Genomic DNA, 22,529 nt, shown 5'->3' on the forward strand with positions numbered 1-22,529 from the left:
GGACATTTTCCATGGCTGCTGGCTGCTTGGGGGGAGGAACCTTGGCCCTGGAAAACCGATGGGAATGCCAGCGCGCGGCTTCAGGGACACTACTCTTGGAGACAGCGTCCTTTGCCTTCTTGGCGGCAGGCACAGGATCGGAGACTGTCGCTCCTTGATTAGCGGCCTGCTTACAAGGGCGTGGGTCCAAGACCGGCTCGGGAGCCTGAGGGCCTGCCGCGAGCCCGTCCTCTATAGGCTCCTCTATCTCCGGAACCTGCTCTCCATCCCGGGCCTCCGTCACCGCGGTGTACAGAGCCTCCATCCTGGAAGGATCGTCCCCAGCAGGTTCGTCCTCGACACCCTTAGCCCAGGTAGGATTATCCCGGGCAACCCCTTTCGAGGTCTACGCCTCGCCTCTGTCGTGGGATGATCCTCCCTCCTCAGAATTTCCCCTTCCCACTGCCGCTTTCTTGGCCTTCGCCATTGCTGCGGCCCTCAGTGCCCTGTCCTCCTCCAGCCGCTTCTTGATGTACGCCGCCTCCACTGTGGAGGTGCGCCAGTACACTCTGGTCTCCACCCTAGAGGCCCACTCCACCAGGGTGGAAACCCATTCCAGTTCTTCGTCAAACGTGGGCAATCACCAATCGCTCGCAACTCTGTGGGCATTGAAATCTGGCATCTACTTCAGAATCTGATGCCTGGCAGAGTTGATGTTCGCCGGTAGTTTGAATAACCCAGGGCGGCCGAACAACTGATCGCACAACCAGGCATGGCCGTATACTGATAGGTTATTGGCCAGGCCAGGGAGCAATCTCATCCTGTCTGCAGCATCTTCGTACTCCCAGGCAAATCTATCCCGCTGCTGCAGTGGCGCAATTCGACGGAGGAGAAAGTCGACCCCTACATGCTCGACAGTTAGCCCAATAGCTTTTAGACGGGTGATCCTGTTTATTGTTGGGCGGAGCCTGTCCTCGGTGAGGCCAAACACTCTCCATTCATTACCGCACTTCAGGCATTCCATCCGTGCCTGGCAGAACTCCAGAGCCTTCTTATCCTGAATCCAACACCAATCTCCCCTCCACTCTTCCCATCTATTGCGCTGTTAGCCGGGGATGTAATCCCAGTTCTCCCTTGGCACTACCCATGGCATCCAGCAGCTTATGTTCCCAGAGCGGTGGCTCGTGTTCTCGACCCTCGGAATGAAGTAGTGCCTAAACAGATCAACATTGGGGGCAACCCCAACAAAATTCTCGCACAAGTGAGAAAAGATCGCCATGCACGCCATTGCATTTGGCGTGAAATCCAAGAGATGGAATCCATAGATTGCCATCATCACCTCAAAGAAATCCGAGAAGGGAGGGCAGAGACCGCAGATGAAATATGCACATAAAATCTGTATGAATCTTGCGGGTCCTCCTTCCCCTCCGCCAAGACCTTAGGAGCGCCATGCCCCTTCGGGACCTCCCTCCCCCACAAGTATCCATACCTCGCCTGCAACACACCCACTACAAGAAATATGTTAATTAGTGACCTTATGTCAGTGACCCTAGAAGAATTGGTCATAGATCTACGACCATTTGAGACCAATTGGTCAAAAGCTGCTCGGGGGGCTCCAAACCCTCAACTATATCGACCATTTTGGCCATAAAGGTCGTAATTTTCTTACACGAAATGGTCATAAAGCAGACAACACTGATTCGCTACCTTATTTCTAGCTGATCACGACCAATATAGATATGTCATAACCTTGTAAGTTGTGGTGGATTGCTATGTGTCATGTCCATGTGTCAATTTTTGCCCTAGGTTGTGAAGCAACCTATATTTCTGTTAGTCCCAAAATTCTGAAAAAAATCTTGTAAATTCTTTGGATCATATCTTCATCAAATATGTGAAAAACCTTCCTTGCCTGGTTGAAATATAATTCGACAATATTCATTTTCCTATTCTGTTCAGAACAACACTTTGTGAAGGAAGTGCTATTTTTATATTCTTGATTGCCCTCAAAACATTTGGGCACTCTTTCCTATCCAAATCATTGCCTCGTGACAAAATTCAGCTCCGTTTGCCTAGTAAATGTTCCTCGGCAAATTTCCAAAGTTTTTGTTCAGCTAGAAGCTTTGTGAAGGAAGTACTAGCTATGCACATCCAAATGGCATGAAATTTATACAGTGCCTTCATATGGCCAAATTATCACCCTCCTCCAAATTGCAGTTCAATCAAATCATCTATGTGAGCCCAGCTTCAATTTTCATTTTTTGTCTAGATTGGCACATTGCAAAGCAAGTGCTATCTATACCACTCCTATTGCCCTCAAACTTTTTGGTCAATCTTCCATACCGAAATCATTTCCACATGCCAATATTCAGCTCTATTTTCCTAGTAAATCTTCCTCGGAAAATTTCCAAAGTTCCTATTCACCTAGAAGCTTTGTGAAGGAAGTACAAGATAGGAATATCGTAATGAGTTGAAGTTTTACCACATATTCTATATGCCAAAGTCATAGCTCTACACACTCTATCTAACAATACATGTGAGCTCACCATCAAATCTTTGTTTCTGGTAATATTTTCAGTTTGTGAAGCAACTACATTTTATATTGCTTTATAATTGCTGAAAATTTACCAGGACATTACCCTGACTATAGAAACCCCCTACACCAAATTTCAGCATAATCCTATCATGTATGCAAGCCCAGCTTCAATTTCTATTTTCTATCCAAATTGGCACATTGCAAAGCAAGTGCTATCTAGACACCTCCTATTGTCCTCGAACTTTTTGTGCCATCTTACATATACAAATCATTGCCACATTCCAATATTCAGCTCCATTTGCCTATTAAATCTTCCTGAGCAAATTTCTAAAGTTTCTATCCAGAGAGAAGCTTTGTGAAGGAAGTACAAGCTAGGATTATCCAAATGTTATAAATTTTTTATAGTGCTTTACTATGCCCAAATTATCATATTCCAAAAAATTTCAGCTCAATCCACTTATCCATTTGAGCCCAGCTTTAACATCCATATTTCTGCCCGATGTGGTACTTTGCAAACAAGGTGCTATCCAAATTCCTCCATTTGAGCTGAAAATTTGCCATGACAGTCTCCCTAGTAGATGATCATCCTCAGCCAAAACTCAGGCCCATTGGCCTTGTGAATTTCCCGTACCGCTAATTAAACACTTGGCTACTAATTCATGTTTGAGCATAGTTCCTCCTCAGATTCTTCTGTTGTTATTTTCTTCCTAGCATCTACTTGGGGAGTGTCCAACCTACTAGACATGCCTAGGCTGCCCAGAACGCATTGCAACACCACGGTCATGCGGTGACCACGCGGCGGGCATGCGAGTCTACGCGCTTTGGAGTTGGGGCCCTGGTCCACCGTCCTAACCTCGATGTATCACTACCAAACCATGTATTTATGCTTAAATAGATACTTATGTAACTAGAAATGATTTTTGGAAAAAATAAAGAGCAAACTATAAGGCAGCTGCAGTTCAAATTTGACCCGTTTCCTACTGAATCGACGAAAATTTGTCTTTTTCACGAGAGGTGGATAAAAACTTTTGACACCCAACCATTTTGTCAACTATGCATTAAATATGGCATAGTATTTTATAAAATTGATTTGGTCCATTTTTGCAACAAATATATGGTAGGTCCTTCACAAAAAAAACTCATTTTGGGCACTCGAAAAATGGAAAATTGTTTTTTCGTCCAAAGAAAATGAAAACTTCATTAGGCAACATTGTTTTCCATTCCAATATGCACCCTTGTGCACAATATGAGATCATTTTAACAAACTATGCCATGAATGTGGCCATAAGGTTGATCATTTGGCTTGAAAGTCATGAATCTTCACACACGATAGCTTATTTCTGAGAACACTTTTTAAAAACAATTACCATATTACAAGTTTAATATTTTTCCTGGTAACTTGGTCACATATAATGACACATTGCGAAGTTTTTCCAATTTTTTGAATTTTTTTGAATTTTTTATGCCCGTTTCAAAATGCGGTCAAAACGGGAGGAATGACCGTTCCTAGCTAGTTGTTGAATCTTGAATTTTTGGTGTTTCTATGATTAACTGGATACTTTTGTACCTAGAAATGATTTTTGGAAAAAATAAAGAGAAAACTATGAGGCAGCTGCAGTTCAAATTTGACCCGCTTCCTACTGAATCGGCGGAAATTTGTCTTATTCACCAGAGGTGGATCAAAACTTTTGACACCCAACCATTCGGTCAATTGTGCATTAAATATGGCCTAGTATCTTAGAAAAATGATTTGGTCCAATTTTGCAACAATTATTTGGTAGGTTCTTCACAAAAAAACCTCATTTTGGGCAATTGAAAAATGGAAAATGATTTTTTCGTCCAAAGAAAATGAAAACTTCCTTAGGCAACATTGTTTGCCATTCCAATATGCACATTTGTGCATGATATGAGATCATTTGAACAAACTATGCCTTGAATGCTACTATAAGATTGATCATTTTGCTTGAAAGCCATGAATCTCCGCACATGATAGCCCATTTCTAAGAACACTTTTTTAAAATAATTGCTGTATTACAAGTTTATTATTTTTCCTGGCAACTTGGTCATATATAATGACACAATGCGAACGTTTTCTAATTTTTTGATTTTTTTAATTTTTTATGACCGTTTCAAAATGCGGTCAAAATGGCGGGAATGACCGTTCCTAGCTAGTGGTTGAATCTTGTAATGTTTTTGGTGTTTCTCTGATTAAATATATATACTTATCTACCTAGAAATGATTTTTGGAAAAAATAAAGAGCGAACTATGAGGCAGCTACAGTTCAAATTTGACCCGCTTCCTACTGAATCGGCAGAAATTTGTCTTTTTCACCAGAGGTGAATCAAAGTTTTTGTGATAGAGGCTGGGTGTCCCGATCTTTCGATGAGATGATAGCTATCGATTTGGTGGAGACGACTTTGACGATCTGACTACAAACGTGCAATGACGTTGCGCCTTAGCAATCGCTAAACCAATCTCCCGAGGTTACTAACGATGCTGGAAGCACGAGCAGCCTGACCACGAAGGTCTATTCCTGCAAGAAATCGAAGTACGAGCAAGAATATGATAAAGCAATCTGAATATTGCAAATATATATGAAGTATTGATAATTGTAGGGATCCGTAAGTGGTCTTGTTCTGGTCGTTGGACACAAACGAAGTACACGAAGTTGCAATGGCTAACTTTGAACTAAACAAATCCCAAGGAAAAAGCTACTAGATGGATCTACTTATATAGGAGCAAGGGGTGGAGGCCAAGGAGGTGGAAGGACGTCCCAAGGCAGCCTAAAACTAAACCTAGGTCGTACAAGGCTCATGGGCCCAAGTGGAGGTGATGCAACACCTTTGGACTTGTTGTTTGACTCGGATTCTGCTGCAACGCCAGATTGTTTCGTCGATATCTCAATGCTCAGCACGAATTTAAAGGTGAGTCCAATTGGGTGGGAAAGAACATGAAATATACTTTCGAACAAAAAAAGAATCACCCAATTCAGAGTCCGTATGAAAAAGTTGTTGGCGTTTTGAGTCAGGTATGTCTGTGCAGTCCGAATCTGAATCCAGAACGTGAGAGACTTGGACTCTATCTTCTCTTGGCCAAAAAGTGACGTGAGAGGACGTTTTGAACAGAACCTAAACTTCTCCTTTTCCCTTATCTTCATATGTGGATTGTACAAATGTCCCATACACCTGCAATTAGACAAACACAAAAGTGTGTGAAGTATTTTTGTTCTGGATAACATAAATAGATTATTGAATAGTTTGCACTAGAAATCACCTGACAAATATGCATGTATGCAATATTTTTGGTCGTATCCAAGGTTGTCTTGTCCTCATCATCCTCCCCTTCTTGAAAATAAAGCCGTCCAAGGCGTTGCTTAATCTGAAATGTGGCTAACAAAAGAGACAAGGTGTACATGTTGTATATGTATATGTCATCCATTTTTACTTCCCTTGATTTTTGCACATATGACACATGTATACATGAGTAACTTTCATAGATCATAAAATATAAAGCCAAAATATTATCATAAGTAAAAGGCATGAAAATATTGCAACTCAGTTTGCACATATAAGTGAAGCTCTTATTCATATCAAAAGATTTACAATATTCATCATTAAACCATCCCAACATTGGTGAATAAACCTTACGTGCATGAAATTTACATGCTACAACATGCTTAAATAAGAAAACATGCAATAAGTCATTTGTCACAGAATGATCACCAAGATTAGAGGTCATATCGAAATGATTAAACATTGGCACAATTATTTTAAAATATATTTGATCCAATCTGATTTATTTCCTGATTCACATGGTTCTTTGACATCAACAGTTAATTCAATGGGCGCACTCAAAATTGTTGGTATTTCAGTTGTTTGATCACATGATGCATTCATGACAGTAACATGATTCTCTAAAATTGGTGGTGTGCTCAAATCAACAGGTAGCTCAACACATGATGTATTTAAGTTAATTAGGCATGCATCATTCTCATATGAAGTTATATCATCAATACCTTTACTGTTACCTTGTCGCAAAGACGTAGCTGATGTAGGTATGGACAATGACAATGTACCATACACTTGAGATGATGTCGCACTCACAATCTGAGGTGTGGCTGCTCTAGTAGGTGCAACAGTGGAGGAATCAACCGATGGTAGTGAGCATGAATTGGAATAGTAGTTGTTGTAGTCACCCAATGCATCCTCCTGTAACTGTCTCTCAAAGATACAAGCACGAACATACAACCCAGTAATGCGAACGAGGAATATAATGAAATCTTGCCTAAATATCATGGTTCAAACCACCAAAAAATCTATTCATTGTATCATCCTCAGATTCTTCTATGTCACAATGATGCATATAAGATTTGAACTCTTGGTAGTAAGCATGAACAGTGTTGTTTCCTTGTTTAAATTGTTCAAATTTGCGAAGCAGTTCACGACGATAGTAAGGAGGGAAAAATTGTTGTCTCATTACATCTTTCAAATCTTTCCAAGTTGTAGGTTGGTTATCAATGTTTTTCTTACAATGCACACTCCACCAAACAGAAGCAAAACCAGTAAATGCTCTAGTGGCAGCTCGTACTCGCTCAAGTTCAGAAAAGTCATGGTGACTAAAAACTTGTTCTACTTCAAGCTCCCAAGCTAGATAAATAGCGGGATTAAATCTACCCTCAAATGATGGTAAAGAGATAACCTGACCATGTGCTTGAGTGTGTTGTCCCAACTCTCGTTATGGTGAAGATGTGTCCGTCGGCCAAGAACTTCTATCTCCGGAACCTGTCATGATTATTAGAAACAAGAAACAAAATTCGAGAAGAATGTTCCTATGAACTACTAGGATGTGGTTGTAAAGTGCTCACAGTAAAGCAAATATCAATAGCTTACAAGTTCTTACGATGCGGCAGGTGGTGACAGGCATCCAGCGGTGTTAAATAACTCCGAAGATTGTGTAATGTGATTTTCAGGGGAACATACGTATACACGGTGTAGAAATATGTGGAGCTGGGTTGGCTATATATGGTAGCAAAAGATTAGCAATAATCAATTCAAAGATGCAATGTTGAATAAACGCTCAACGACGGTACTGTGCTGGTCCTAGGCTAGACCGGACTAGAGACGCAAGCCTAGAATAATAATGAGGTCATGGCGTAGCACAACTAGCATCAATGAAGGATACTAAGTAGCTCTGGAGAGCAAGATATAAGTGAAGATCACAACGGCAGTAAAGATAATGATGAAAAACAACTGCCAAGCAGGATATACAACAACTTTCTCTCCAACTTTTCTCTGGAAAAGTTTGTGCCAATTTTCTAAAAAAAATTCTCAAGAATGGCACTGACTCAAGCTTTCAAACGCAAAAAGAATCACTCAATTCCGAGTTGATATGAGGAGTCAAATAATTCTAAAACTGGCTTGAAAAACTGGAATAAGCTGTGTTCACGAACTTCGGAGGGCAAATATTGAACTTGTCTCTGCAACTATTTAGATGCGGCTCGTCGCTAGCTTTCATTTGAGTACTCGCAGAGCCAAAACGGACTTCGTATGAGGAAGTTATGCCTGTTTTCCTGAACAGTGCACAAAACAGATTCCAATCCGAATTCAACTACGAGATTGAGTCTAGATAGATCCGAATTTTGGTTTTTTTCTTCTCTCTCTTTTTTTCCTCACACCTTTTTTTCATTTTCTTTCTCTCTTTTTTCCTCTGGCTTTTTTTTTCTCTGTCTTTTTTTTCTCTCTCCCTCTTTCCAAAACAAACTAGATAAGATGCAGATTGGATCAAGCGAAGATGTGAATGATCTCAACTATGATTATGACAATGAACGATGGGTAGCACGTGTAGGAAATTTATGGATGGGTGGTGGACAGCGGAAGGGATAACGATGCAGCGGCGGCGTGACTAATGTGAACAGAACTCAAAACTCTAAACGAACTAGACACTAAGACCAACAAATCGACACGACGATGCAACCGATAATTCAACTATGCAAGCAATGAAAAGAAAATTGCAAAGGCTCAGACTGGTTCGGATAGGATGAACTAACCCTAATTTTTTTGGCTTTTTCGTGGACTATAGGTATGAAGAACAGACTCGAACTAAACTACGAAAAACTGTAAAATATCATCGAGCAACCTGGAAATCTGATACCACTTGATAGAGGCGGGGTGTCCCGATCTTTCGATGAGATGATAACTATCGATTTGGTGGAGACGACTTTGACGATCCGACTACAAACATGCAATGACGTTGCGCCTTAGCAATCGCTAAACCAATCTCCCGAGGTTACGGACGATGCTGGAAGCACGAGCAGCCTGACCACGAAGGTCTATTCGTGCAAGTAATCGAAGAACGAGCAAAAATATGATAAAGCAATCTGAATATTGCAAATATATATGAAGTATTGATAATGGCAGGGATCCGTTAGTGATCTTGGTCTGGTCGTTGGACACAAACGAAGTACACGAAGTTGCAATGGCTAACTTTGAACTAAACAAATCCCAAGGAAAAAGCTACTAGATGGATCTACTTATATAGGAGCAAGGGGTGGGGGCCAAGGAGGTGGAAGGACGTCCCAAGGCAGCCTAAAACTAACCCTAGGTCGTACAAGGCTCATGGGCCCAAGTGGAGGTGATGCAACACCTTTGGACTTGTTGTTTGACTCGGATTCTTCTGCAGCGTCAGATTGTTTCGTCGATATCTCAATGCTCCGGACGAATTTGAAGGTGAATCCAATTGGGTTGGAAAGAGCACGAAATATACTTTCCAACAAAAAAAGAATCACCCAGTTCGGAGTCCGTATGAAAAAGTTGTTGGCGTTTTGAGTCAGGTATGTCTGTGCAGTCCGAATCTGAATCCAGAACGTGAGAGACTTGGACTCTATCTTCTCTTGGCCCAAAAGTGACATGAGAGGACTTTTTGAACAGAACCTAAACTTATCATGTTCCCTTATCTTCATATGTGGATTGTATAAATGTTCCATACACCTGCATTTAGACAAAACAAAAAAGTGTCTGAAGTATTTTTGTTCTGGATAACATAAATAGATTATTGAATAGTTTGCACTAGAAATCACCTGACAAATATGCATGTATGCAATATTTTTGGTCGTATCCAAGGTAGTCATGTCCTCATCATTTTGACACCCAACCATTTGGTTAATTGTGCATTAAATATGTCCTAGTATTTTAGAAAATTGATTTGGTCCAATTTTACAACAAATATATGGTAGGTCCTTAACAAAAAAACTCATTTTGGCCACTCCGAAAATGGAAAATTGATTTTTGTTCATAGAAAATGAAAAGTCCCTTAGGAAACATTGTTTGCCATTCCAAGATGCACCATTGTGAACAATATGAGATCATTTGAACAAACTATGCTATGAATGTGGCCATAAGATTGAATATTTGGCTTGAAAGCCATGAATCTTCACACATGATAGCTCATTTCTGAGAACACTTTTTCAAAAGAATTGTCGTATTACAATTTTATTATTTTTTCTGGTAACTAGGTCACGTGTAATGACACAATGCGAAGGTTTTCCAATTTTTTGATTTTTTTTGAATTTTTTATGCTCGTTTCAAAATGCGGTCAAAACGGCGGGAATGACCGTTCCTAGCTAGTGGTTGAATCTTGGAATTTTTTGGTGTATCTCTGATTAAATATATACTTATGTACCTAGAAATGATTTTTGGAAAAAATAAAGAGCAAACTATGAGGCAGCTGCAGTTCTAATTTGACCCGTTTCCACCTGGATCGGCGGAAATTTATCTTTTCCATGAGAGGTGAATCAAAACTTTTGACACCCAAGTATTTGGTCAATTATACATTAAATATGTTCTAATATTTTAGAAAATTGATTTGGTCTAATTTTGCAACAAATATATTGTACGTCCTTCACAAAAAACTCATTTTGGGCACTTGAAAAATGGAAAGTGAATTTTTAATCAACCACGACCAGTTTTTTTAGTCAAATACGACCAATTTAGATGGTCATGACATCGTACCCGTGTGCTGCATTTTGATTGGTCTGTGGTCATTTCACGCGGATCGTGGATGGAACACCGTCGGATGCTCGCGGATCCAACGACAGTCCTCACCCCAAGCGCACCTAAGCCGAAACCCTAGTCCTCGTGGACATTTTCCATCCACCCCCTCCTCCTTTCTTTCTCCCTCCCTCCACAGTCCCGCGACCCCAACCCCTCCCTCCCGCGACCTCCTCTCCCTGATCCCATCGGCCGGCGCGACCTTCGCTCCACCAGCCCCGCCAGCGACCTGCTACCCCATCGCCGGCGCGCGGGAGATCCAACCTAGCAGCAGCTCAGGTCGAACCCCTACTCCGCGGCCATGGCTGGGGGAGCCCGAAACCCTACCCCGTGGCGGCTAGAGTTTCAGTCGGCTCCAACTCCGGCGCTGCTCTGCCTCCGGCGGCTCCCGAGCCCTTAAGCACCGCTCCGTCTCCTGGATGGCCTCGAGGAAGGCAGGTTCTTCCTCAACCTCGAGGACACGCGCCGGCAGCCGGCCACCTCCGCCGAGCCCACTGATGGCGACCTCCGGATCTGGTATGAATCCCCCTCTCTCTCTCGATCTGTGTGTGTAGGCGCTTCCTCACCTCACCTTGTCTCCTTCCCAGAACAACCAGAACACGTCCGCCATGGGAGAGGAAGGCCTCGGGACGCCATGCTAGGCTACTTCTCGGGACTCCATGGCCCTTCCTCCTGCTGGTTCTCCTCGCTCCTCAAGGTCCGCACATCTTCGTTCAATGGAGTCAGCTCCAGCGTCAAGGACACAACGGCAGTAGCAGCAGCAAGGTTCGCCCCGCCTCTCGATTTCATCTTCTTCCACCATTGCGTGCTGATGCTCGTGTACTCCTTCTTCTTCTACAACTTCTCATCATTTCCTATTGATGTGTGCTCGGATTGTGTCAAGGAAAGGAATTCAAGGCCATGGGAGCTGCTTCTAGTATAGGACGTGCTGAACCTGCTGCTGCTGCCGGTTGTGTTCCCCGACCAAGTCCCCAAGCTGCATCCTGCTGCTCCTGCCCCAGCCGTCCTCAACTTGCTCTTGGATAGCTACTGCAGGTGAGACAATTGCCTCCATCCAAGTTATTTTCCTAGTGGTTACTTATGCATATTATATATGTTCTGTTTTGAGCTATCTCTCTGCCTGGTAATAAAAGTATGTGCATTGGTTGATATTTAGTATTCGTATGTCTAGCTCACGATGATGGTCACTTGCGGCAGAGGCAGACAATTTTTCAACCTTCACTGTCGGGTTGCTGCTACTTGCCACATGACCCTCTGGCACCTCTCATGTTTTCCAGTAATCTGAAAAGCATCTCCTGATTGATGTTTCGGTGTCTGGATATTCGTCGCCGATAACTACGGGCACACTGCTTGTATATACCCTGTTTACTACCTAGTATAGAACGTGCCTAGCCCCAATTGCCTACCTCAATCAAAGAAACTAAGAATGTTCACAGTAATTTGAAAAGTATGTCCTGCTTGATATTTTGGTGTCTAGATATTCGCCGCCGATAACTAAGCATGCAATGCTTGTATATACCCAGTTTTTACTGCCTAGTAGTGAACACACCTAGCCCCAGTCACCTACTTCAATCAAAGAAACTAAGAATGTTCATAGTAATTTGAAAAGTATCTCATGCTTGATGCTTATACACTTGCATACACATCCCTCCTCCTCCTCTTCTCTTCTTCTTCCTCCTCTCGTCTCCCCCAATCCGATGTGTGTGTGCATTTATTTTTGCAGGTTCGTGAAGAGCCAATCTGGTGTTGTGAAAGAAGGGGGCTGGCCATGGAGAAGATCCCGCGGTGAGCTCCTCAGGGTAGGTTATCCCACGGATCTCCTCAATTGGGATGTGAAGATGCAGAACTTCTGTTTGTTCGGGAGCTTCTTTATTATATCAAATGCACCAGATACTTACGATTTCTTTTATGATCTTGTGGCTGGGCTATAGCAAAAACAGAGTTGCATATGATTTCTAGGTACTAGTAGTCTAAAATGTTGGCCTATCTAGTGTACTGTAGGAACCTGTTGTAATCACCCTCCTAGATGGAGGATTAGTTCAGTTGTTATGCAACCAATAACCCTTCATATATACTGCATGCTGTTGTTTACTGAAACCAAATATATTATCTACGTGAAAAAGAGCTTAAAATTTGCGCCGAAGATCACCATACGAGTATGAGGTGCCTTTTGCATTTCTCTGTTTATGCTGCTATTACTATGGCATGCATTGTCTGTGTTTAAACTTTGTGCTGCTGCTTCAGATCATTAAGGATCACTAAGGATTGCTGGTACCTTTTTATGTCTTGTGTAGTAGCGTTAAAATCTTACAGCAAAATACATCTTTATTTTGAATAATAGTATATGAGATTAGCAAGAAATTATATGGTTTGAAGTATTTTGCCGCTGACCTTGTTCTCAATTATTTTGTAGACTGCTTTCAATGGGGGAAGAAGCTTAGAGAACTTCAATTAAATCAGGTTGATCTATTATGATTGATGCACACAGGTTGGCTAGAAATAGCCTTGGTTATAGATATTTTTTATTATGTTATACATTAATGTATGCTGTTATTATTTGTATGTGTGATGCTTTCAGCCTGTTTTATTGTTTCCTCCTCGATTGATCTATTCATGTAATGTTCTGTTCTTGTAGGAAGGCAAGTTGTCGCACCTGGAGAACTTGCCCATCAGAGGGAGCAATGAAGACATTGTTAGGACAGTACCAGATGTGCTCCTACGTGTTGAACAATGTTATTTAGTAGTGAGATAAGGCAAATTATGTAGACATTGTATTCCTGTGTAATGAAATTTTATATTCCCTGTGTACATGTTGCTTTAATGCCAGATTGTGAAAATTACTCAATTGCCATGATAGTACCGGGCCTGAATAGGCCACGACACATACCAAGGTGGTAGAATCGTGGTCTGGGGTGAAAAGGCCATGGCCCAAACAATATTTTTCTGGAAGGACGAAAACTAATAAGAAACGCATTATAAGAGGCCATGGCCCAGAAATAAAAAGGCAAAAATGTGGGCTTTGCCCATGTAGTCGACCAAATTAATAGGGCAAAAGTATTCTAAAAGGCTGAATTGTTGGGCTAGGCCCATGTAGAACACCGAATTGGACCGGGCTGATTATTATCAACGACCTTTTCATTTGGTCGCAATTTTGCCACATCAGCTTGCCACGTCGGTTCCGACGTGGCCAGGGCAGACAGCCAGTGACCAAAACAGAAGGTCATTGAACTAGTGACCTTTTGTTTTGGTCGTGGAATTCCACAACCTTCTCACAGAGAAGGTCGTTAATTTCAGTTTACGACCGCCAGCTTTTGTCCTTCTGTTTTTGGTCACAAAAAGGTCGCAAATGAAAAAGAATGACCTTTCAGCGACCAATAGTGATGGTCGCAAGTTGACATATTTCTTGTAGTGATCGCTGTTGAGGTTTGACGGGAAGAAGACGACATCTCCTTTTCGCTTCCTGTCTAGCTGAGTCGCGCTCTTGCTCCCCTCGGCAACCGCCTCCTTCGCAGCGGTTGTCTGTTGTCCCCTTGCAGCATTTTTCTTCCCCATATCCCCTGAGATATGGTGGGGGAGCGGGAAGGAAATCAGAAGGGGATCGGCGGCGAATGTGGGCGAAGAGAGCGGGCAATTGCTTGGCTTGCGGAAGAAGATGATGGGGAGGCGAGGCAGATGATGAATGAGCAGCACCTTTCCGCATTTTCCCCTCTTAAGGCAAACGGTGTGGCAGAGGGCGCAGCTCTTCAGAAAAGTTACCATTTGTACATTAACTGCTACAGTCCCACACCCCCACGCTTCGCGGTAATTATGCGAAGTGGACGTTGGATTGACTGGTCGTCATGACGAACCGTCACACAGCCTTCTCCTACCATGTGTCCGTGCACCGTTTGGGGCCTAACCCAACGTGCCCAACGACATGTATGGCTCAGGCCCAAGGGCTTCTGTCGGGGAACACAAACAGGGCCGTAAGTTTTACCCTTACTTGTGCATGGACAAAAGGCCCAAGAATGAGATTACAACACCAAGACCAGATCAAAGCACGAGAAATCAGTTCTTCGAAGGACCAACACGCAGATCAAGAAGACGAAGACTAGCCAGAGAGACAAGATACCACTACAAGAATAACCTCCCTTACGCGCAGGAGAGCCTGGCAAGGTTGGGGTTACTCCGAAACCGAGCCTCCAAGATCACCCCGGTAGGCCTGCCGGGGCTCACGGAGGCGAACCACTCCACCTCACAGCAATGCCGTCGTCGATCAGTGCGGTGTCAAGCTCGTAAGTGACTAAGTGGCTGCTCCCTGCCACATGGCAGCCACAAAAGATACCTCCAAGCGACACCCGTCCTGAGACGTATCAAGCAAGCAGGCGCGAAGCTAGCAAAACAGCCCGGTAGGGCCTGCCAGGCAAGCTATGATGTGACACTGAGCGGCGCATTTAATGTGCTCTGTCAGCCTACAGAGTTAGGTATGATAGCACTATTTGTTATCTAATCAGTACGTAAAGACTGATTTGCCACTGTGGTGACCCCTTGATCTATAAAAGGAGGCCCGTGGCAACCATAGAAAAGATTCGGGCCTCTTCACACTCATACGCGCATAGCCACTCTCGCCCCGAGGCAACCTTGCCGGGCAAGAGCGCTGCGCTTTTCCACCATCAATCCACCAAAGCAGGAGTAGGGTTTTACACCTCGTGGCAGCCCGAACCTGGGTAAAACTGCCCGTGTGATCTCTGTTGTGATGTGTTACGCTTCTCCGCTCTTTGTGCAACGTGCCCATCCCCCAGCCGAACCAAAAGGGACTCATGGCCCCATAGGTGGCCGTGGTTTCCCACGACAGCCTAAGGGCTGTATATATGGAGGAAGAGGGGGAATTTCGTGGCCCCTTGGAGGAGGGGTCTGAAACCAACCCTAATTCTGTTTTCCCCACACATACGGACTCTAAAAGCAGCCTATACTTCAGTATCTCGAAATTACATGGGCCTGGCCCAATGATAAGGTGACGCATCACCTATAATAGCCTCTGGACAAAATTTCTGAAGTGGCATCTTGTATATTTTATCCAAGCCTTCATGCACTCATTATGGTGGCTTCAAAGTCCTGAAATCATCACTAGTAACTCTGTTCTTGTTCCCTTTGCGCATGCCATCATCTCCATGCTTGATCTTGCTCCAATGTTCATCCTTCTTGTCCAAGCTAGGCCCTTCATTTGTAAGCAAGACAAATGTATCCAATTTAGGTAGCATCATATTCTCATTAACATTAGAATCATTACCAAGAAACGAAAGTACTTGGTAGTTTAATTGGCGTGCGCGAGCTCTAGTAATTGGTCCAGTGTGTAGAGCAGTAGGGGTTGTGGGTGTAACAATGGTATTTATGTCCTCATCACAAACAAAGACATTCAAATGGACCAAGGAGGTACCGGCAGCCCTGGAAGACATCGAAACTCTCCTCGCCACTAATCCCATCCTAGAAGCGCCAGGTGTATGTCAGTAGATGATATTATACATCTCGGCCACAAACTAGGTGGTCAGCCTAGTGCTCGTGGTCGAACGAGACATGGAGGGTCACAAGTTCTAGGTCCAGAAGCCCATCTATTATGTTTCTGAAGTCTTAACCCCATGCAAGACACTCTACCCTCACTATCAAAACATAGCCTACATCATCTTTATGGCATCATGAAAACTATGACACTACTTTCAAGAGTGCTCGGTGACTATGGCATCCGACGTCCCATCAAGTGACATAATTAATAATAGGGATGCAACAGCGTGTATGGACAAATGGGCCATAGAGGTCCTACCTTTTGAAATCACCTATCGACTGCGCCGAGCTATTAAGTCGCAGGTGCTGGCCGACTTCATGGCCGGATGGACGGAAGCCGGACTCCCTCGAGAGTACAACACCTACTCTCATTGGACCATGTACTTCGATGGTTCGAAATGTTTGCTGGCCTAGGAGCTGGCATCGCACTCACGTCACCCACGGGAGACAATATTTGATATGTGCTACAAATTATGTACATGGATTCCAACAACGCGGCCAAATAAGAAGCCCTTTTACACGGACTCCGGATAGCATTGTCCATGGGTGTCAAACGCCTGGAGGTCCGAGGTGATTCCAACCTCGCCATCTCACAGGTCAATGGCGAATTCCATGCCAAGGACCCGAAGATGAAAGCATACCAAAATGTCATCTTAAAAATCTTGGCCAAGTTTAAGGGGCTGGAATTTCACAACATACCCCAAGATAAAAACTAGGCCGCATATATACTCTCCCGAATGGGCGCAAAGCAGGATAAAGTCCTGGACAATACCTTCCTCGAATGGCTCTTCAAGCCATCCGTAGTCTGGCAATATGACGAAGGAATGTCGGAGTCAAGAGACGTTGGGCAACATGCCCCGCTCGAAGACGACGAAGAACGGGGTATAATAGGCGACTCGGCTATTCAGGAAACCGCTTCCACGCACGAAGGGGTACGTGGAATCTAATCCTATTCGTTGAACGGGCGGACGACCTATCGCTAGCAGAACCGCATCGGTCAACTAACTAAAACAGAAAAAACCAGCGGTTCACTTAAAAAAACGAAGGGGTACGCGGAATCTAATCCTATTCGTTGAATGAGATCGAACGGACAGGAAGCATACCGTGGCGGCAACGAGCTTCGGCGAGGTGCTCCGGCTTCGATAGTCAACGGTGGCGAGGCTCCGGCGGTCGGAGGTGTGGGGGAAGTGCACCAGGCGATGCAGCAGGGCGAGGCGATCCGAACGGTGGTCGGCGACGGGCTTGGGGTCGACGGAGACGGACGGCAGCGAGGTCGAGACGGCGATGGTGTTCGGGTGTGTGCTGCTACGACGCCTCGGTGGCGTTGGAGCTCAGCCGAGGGCACGAGAAGGTGTGGGAGGGGGTGGCGAGCTTGGTGGTGGTGGTGGCGGGCCGCAGGGACGACGAAGAAGGTGGTTAGGGTGGCAATGGCACGGTGGCGGAGGCGGAGCTCCGGCGAGCGATTCCTGCGAGAGGGGGTCGGTGTTAGGGCTTTAAGGCGGAATCGTTTGGGGGTGAGGGTTATATATAGGGGATGTGTGCTTGGAGGTGGGGGCAGCCCCATGCTAGGGTTTTGGGTGGCTCGGACTCGCGACGGCGTGGACGTGTTTGGGCGGGGCGCTTCCCTCTTGCGGGAGGAGGAAGACGAGGTGGGGTCGGGTGGCCAATGGTATCAGGGGGGAGGAGGGAGGAGGTGCGGGCGACCGGACGATAGCAGTTCGGGCACGAGGCAGACCGTGGGCCGGAGAGAGAGAGAGAGAGAGATGGGCCTTAGTCACTTGGCTTTGGCCCTTTTTTAGAAACAGAGAAGAAAAACTTAAACAACAAACATATAAAAGAAATTATACATAGACATATTATATATAAAAATTTCTAGAGGCAAATAAATTCAACAAAAATTTAAATAAAGCAAACAGTGCTACTGGTGCATTTAAAAACCAAATAAAAATATTTTAAAATAGCAAAATGATATCAAACTCATTTTTCTCCACTTTTCTACTGTAGGGAATCATTTTACCCTTATTTCTATTTAATCTTTTAGGGGAAAAATAATTTGAATAAAAGGCAAATAACTCCTAAATGGTTTTGAATTTGAATTTCAAACCAGTTCCAAATATTTTCCTATTTTCCCTTGGACAAAATATTTCAATTGCCTCTGAATATTTGAAGTGTCATACTACTTCTCTATTTTTGAATATTTCCAGAGGTTTTGAAATTTAAAAATTCAAATAACTCCAAATTGAAAGTGGGTTTCATAATGCCTTCAAAGGGACTTTCAATTTGTTTCTTTAAACTTCCACCTCATATTTCATATAATTTGAAGAAGTCATTTTATCTTCTCTCATGAAAATCACTGAGTTGCATAAAGTTTATGGTTTGAATTGTTTGCAAATCAAGTTCAAATATTTCCAAAAACCCTTTTCATTTTAAATGGAAGAAGTCATATTTTCTTCACTCTAGGGTTTTTGTGATGAAATGAATTTAAATTCATGAAGATCAAAAGCAAGGTGAAGGTTTGGGAAAGTCATTTCATTCCCTCACACTCAACTTTCCAAAAAGTTTCAAATTGCACTCAATTTCACTCGATCATTCACACAACAATCAAAAATATTTATTTAATATAACATTCCAAAATTTAGAAATTTGGGATGTTACAAACTACCAGCCTTAAAATGAATCTCGTCCTCAAGATTCAGAGAGGTTAGAAAGAAGGTTAGGTTTCGGAGGACTTCTAGCAAATTCCATTCATCGGAAAACTCTAGTGTGCTACCATTCTTAAAAGCAAGGTTATGTTTCCAACAAAACTTATGTACTCTATCCTCATAGTTGACGGTGTGGGTCTTCTCAAATCTTCGGGATAACTCTGTCACTGAGGCTCTTTCGGTGGGGCATAACCTTTTCCTCAAACTCGTGTCCTTTCATCTTGGTGAGGCTCTTCAAAGACTTGTTCTTCTTAGCTGACAGATTTATCGCCAATACTAAACAACTGTCGAAATCTCATGGTGGTCAATCATTATTGGTTTCTCCTGCAAGAAATGCGTCTGGGCTAAATCTCACCGTATAACCTTCGTTTGGCAGTGGTTGCCTGTACATGGATCAATTGTCCTACCATTCGAGGGTTTAAACAAGGTTTTGACATCGTCGTGTCTCTACTATGGGTAAGTCACTCTAGATTTACCACCCCAAATATCAAGAGAGAATGATAAGAGTAAGTCGGTATGGTGACCAGTCCATTCCGCACCCAGATCTTTACTCTGTATAAGGTTTAGCGAATCTCGCAATTCATACACTTGGGCATTCTCACAACCATTTCAGAATATCTCTTGTCCTCGAACTTGGGTCGAGTAAATCCATGGTTCTGCAAGCTGAGCAAAACATCTATCATTTATTCACAACTCTTGGGTTATGCGTATCCTCCTAGGAACGTCTGCTGATCAAATCGCAGCTTCTTCCAAGATTTGTTCTTCAAGGGAGTGCTTGATCCTTATTAATTCCTGGGGATGTGGGTCGTGGGCCCACTACAATGGTGGTACAGCTTCAACTCATTCTTGGAGTTACAATTGTTCCATATTCCAATATTACACCTCCTTTGAATCCAATAGTATGCCATTCCTTCATACTCTTGGGGTAACCAAGATATTAAAATAAAACTCATACTTATTTTGTCCAAACTCCACTCTACGGAATTCATTTTTCCTTTCCATTGGTCAGGTGTTCTCATAGGGTACTACCACCCTTGAAATGCACAAATTCTTCCATGGACCATATTCCTCATATCCTCGAAAATGGTCAAAAATTGTTCATAGAGTAACAACGCGTACAATTCAACGTATGAAATCAAGACACATTAACTTTATTGATTTCATGAATTCATTACAATCCTTGAGCGCCCATTACATAACTCAACTCATTGTTCTCATGAAAATAAATTTGCTTCCTACTACACTTATTACCAATAATTCCAACTACTCGGCTCTAGGATTCATCTTGTCGGGACATTTAGTAGCATAATGTCCTGCTTCCCTGCAACGAAAAAAATATCTTCCGACAAGTCCCGAGGATTCTTGGGAATGGTGCCTGCTCTTTGGGTTCTTAGCTTCTTCTCTAGACATTTATCATTGCAATGACCTAAATCCTTGCACCTGTAACAAGTGATATGACTCAGGTCCTTCTCTATAGAAATTGGGTTGTTCTAGGGATGCCTTCATTTTCTCTTCCTGGGTTTCTCCATAATGAATAGAGCTTCTATTTCCTGAGTGTCAAACTTCACTTCTGCTGTCGGGAAGTCTTTCAGACACTCCTAGCTTTCCTTCGTGCAATACTGTGAAAAATAGCAGGCGTGGGCGTAAAATCTGTTTAGGCCTTCTCCATCAGGATCTTCAACAGCTTCCTTCATCACGGGTTCTTCTAAACTTTCGTTGAGGGCTTCTTTCTGCTGCGTGGTAATTTCTTGTACCTTGGAGTAAATGTGACACTGAGCAGGGTTGTGCGTAGTTCATTCACACAGGAAACACGTCACCTGCCTAGTTGGGCATTCTTCCTCTAGGTGATTTTCCTCACAACAAGGGCATCCATCGTTGTGTTCTTCATTGGTGTGTCCTATTTCTCCGCAAATCTTGCAGGCACAAGTTTTCTTCTTTGGGTTATCATAGTGCTTCTGGATAAGACGAGATCTCAACAGAGTCTTCTTGAATTCCTCCCATGTTTTTGCTCCGTTGCATCCTTGTATGCCTTGATGCATTTTCCACCAGATTGCAGCACTGTCGGTAAAATACTGAAGAGCATATTGAACCTCATACTTCCTTGCAATCAAATTTTTCCCGAAGTGATTCTCCAAGTTTTGAATCCATAGCTCTGCCTCCAACCGTGTCATCAGTCCAGGGAATACCAGTCCATCTTCCTTCCTCATCAATTGGGTCCAAGGGTTTTAGGATGAGATAAAAGAGAAGAATGGAGGGATATACACACAATACAAACAATAATGTTTAAGAAACGGGGTTTTATCTTGTGGCTGTCGGAAAAAGATCAAACAAATGACAGCTCACAAATCGTCGCATCTAACGTAAGTATATAACAGGGGTTTGGTCTTCTAAAGGTCAAATAAATATTCAAATTCTTCAAGTATTTGGAGTATTCAACTCTTGTAGCTTCAACTCTTCTAATGCATGGTAAAATCCTTATTACTCTGAATTGATCATCATTTGTCCGGTATTTAGTTCTTCTTAGAGTGACTTCAGTTGATCCTCCGTGTATTCAAAAGGGAAAAGGGGTATACTCCCGCTATTTGAGGTAAAGGGGGAATATTTGATAAAATTAGAAAAGATCTGAAGTAAAAGATCTTATTGAAAATAAAGTTTTAGAGTTATCCTGTCCTAGGGGATTTCCAGTTTCTAGGGTAACGTCCTACAGTCAACATGTGCTCTGATACCATATATGTAGCGATCCAATCTCAAGGGGTCAAGCCTCTGAGTATCTGTGCCATCCCTGGATCAGTATGCTGGCACATACAGTACATCAATGTATATAAAAACATGCAATCACATGTATAAATAACGTAAAACTGATATATACCTCATAAGTCTCAGCGGAAACAACCAATCGGGTGTGGAGTCCCATCAACGCCATCGGTAGGTTGAGTGTAGACCGTAACCCAACAACAAAACTCACTCGTCGTAGAAATAATCCTGCAACAGGATACATTGTAGCCGTGTAGGTCAGTACAATTAATGTACCGGCAAGATCACAGTAACACAAAACAGATGATAAACTATTCTATATGCAATATGGCTTTGTGGCTCTGTGTCTGAGGTTTTTGCGTAAAAGCTGATTTTTATTTTCCCTACAACAAAGCAAATAACTGGAGTCTGTACTACGGAGTTTTCTATCATGACATGGTTCCGCCGACCGATGCCTCACAACCCAAATCATCATAAATTTCCCACAATTATGTTATCAGTCCGGTGTTGAGAGTTCTGAAATAGATCCAAGTCCAGAGGCTCAAATTGTCTGTAACTGGGGACAAGGCTAATCGATTAGGTTTTGACCCTATGCATAGGTTTGAACACTTTACCCTCAAGATTCGATCCCTCCCTTTTCATCCTCGCACTTCAGATCGTTTGAGAACATGACGATTGAAACATTGTCTTCCGAAGAGTTCCTCTATCCACTGTCCGATGCCCATCCAATCCTACCGCAGTTCTACATCTGCGCTTCTCCGAAATCACGGAGTACTGGGCACACCATGTACCCTTCTTAACCATTCTCCACCCAGAGGTATATTGAGTTCTTATATCGAGTCTTGAAGTCTTGAGGCCTTGAAGATGCAGCCCTTGCAAATACCATCATGGAGTTGTCATCATTGACGTAGAATCCTCCTTCTTCACACCACTCCCATGCACTCATACCAACCCCATCTACTATAGTGTAGCATTAA

This window comes from Aegilops tauschii, chromosome 3 (genome assembly GCF_002575655.3).
Source record: "Aegilops tauschii subsp. strangulata cultivar AL8/78 chromosome 3, Aet v6.0, whole genome shotgun sequence".
In the NCBI taxonomy this organism is placed as follows: Eukaryota; Viridiplantae; Streptophyta; class Magnoliopsida; order Poales; family Poaceae; genus Aegilops; species Aegilops tauschii.